Below are 2,074 nucleotides of genomic sequence, written 5' to 3' on the forward strand. Positions count from 1 at the left end.
AGCTAAAACATATAGAAAAAATTACAAGAGAAGATATCATGAAACGGTGATTAACAAAAATTGTACCTTGTTATAATATATTTAAGATCGAGGCATACACAGTGGCAAAATGCTAAACTATCATAGACAATGGTGATATAGGAGGACGGAATAGACAACCAGCTTTTAACAGTTCTAGTCAGTGTTCGAAGTGGAAAAAATGCAGAGGCGGTATGTTTTATTACGATTTTGACTCAACATATGGCTATTTAAATATTATGTTTATCACTGAAAAATCAGAGACGTATGTCCTCATTACTGAAAACCCAGAAGCGGTATGGCATACCACCACATACCGCCTCACTTCGACCACTGGTTCTAATTGAATATATATGAAAAGACAATTACTTTGCTTCATATTTATTTTTCTACTATTGGCTGTGAATATTCTATTTTTTTTTTTTTTGAATAACATTTTTTACATTATGAATAATCCTGTTAACTATTTATTGTATTGCTAAATGGAGAAAGAGCAAGAAGGCAAAGGGGAGTCAGCAATACGGCAACGCTGCACTAAATATCGCGTACCATTGGTTACTCCTTATGTTGCTTCTCATCTGAAAAGAGCTGTAGGTAGCATGCCATTGTATTACCATGTTGAAAGTGTACTGTAAGACTAAGGCTTTATGTCGCGAAATTTTGGCAGCATTATCAACTTCCACGACATGCTCAAGTTTCATGTCAGATGAGGCCTGTTTTCATCTCAGTTGCATCGTGAATAAACAAAATTTCAGATATTGGACTCTTAAAAACCCACGATTGGTACATGAAGTACGGTTACTCAGTCCAAAATTGACTGTGTCGTGTGCAGTGTCTTTCCGCTATGTCATAGACTTTTTTTTAAAAAAAAATGATAATGGCAACGCAGTGACTGTCAATTCCCAACGTCATGTTGTTATGATCAACAACTTCTTGGCTAAAGAACTAAATCGCTTTCTACATATTCGTAACAGTGTGTTATTTCAGAAGGTTGGCACAATATCACACACAACTCGCCAATCAATTTTGCAACATTTGAGACAGTTGTTTGACAATGGATTGATTGCTCGATTTGGTACTATTTCAATGCCCCCAAGATCCCTAGATCTCACAATCTGTGAGTTTCTTTTTGTGGGATCACTTAAAGACAAAAGTGTACGAACATCGACCTGTACCTGTTAAGGAGACTGAAGACACGAATCATAATGAAAATAATCAGATTCCTGTGGACATGTCACGTCATGGAATGCACAATGTTCGTGGACAACTTCAGAAATTTTTACTTGAAAACGGTGACTTTATCTTCAAGACTTGACGCCATCTTGTAAATGTATATGAATTAATTCTTTATTGGCATACCGTAGACTAACCATGAATACACTTAGTTTGAAATTCATCCTCTTCTTATATTACCCATTTCAAAAAAAAAGTCCGTTATTTTGAAACACTATGTACAATCAATTTATAAATTCTTCAAGTCTCGTGTAAATCAAGTGATCGCATATAAAATCTTTTGTGATTTTCTTTTTAACATTATTACTTATTACTTTCTAGTATTATTACTTTTGTTGTTTATTTAACATTATTACTTTTGTTATTTATTTATTTACTGTATGTACTTTTCAAGTATGTTATAACATAGCGGATCTGCTCGTATGTATCTTCATCCCATTAACGCAATGAACCCAAAAAGTACCCGAGCCTCAGCATCTCCGAAGAGTCTAATTGGTTACTCTCGTTTGTGCCATGACTGTTGGCTCAAAACATTGCTATCTTATTGGGCGAAGCGGGCAATGTGGGGTGATGAAACTGTGACGTATGGCCTCACAGTTTTGTTGTATAGGCAGGTCCTCTATTTTATAACATCCTTGGTGTTTTTAGGAAAAGTATGTTATTAAAAATTATTTTTACTTCTTTCGAGCAACAATAGGAGAGAACTAAGTATGGTGAAAGTACTACACGCAGAACCACAGACGCGTTAGTTGACACAAAAAATGCATAGCTTTTCTGATTTCAGCAAAACGTTTAGATGCATAATTTTTAAGCATGCAACTAA

This window comes from Thermobia domestica, chromosome 1 (assembly GCF_964235325.1).
Source record: "Thermobia domestica chromosome 1, izTheDome1.hap1.1, whole genome shotgun sequence".
Taxonomy (NCBI): Eukaryota; Metazoa; Arthropoda; class Insecta; order Zygentoma; family Lepismatidae; genus Thermobia; species Thermobia domestica.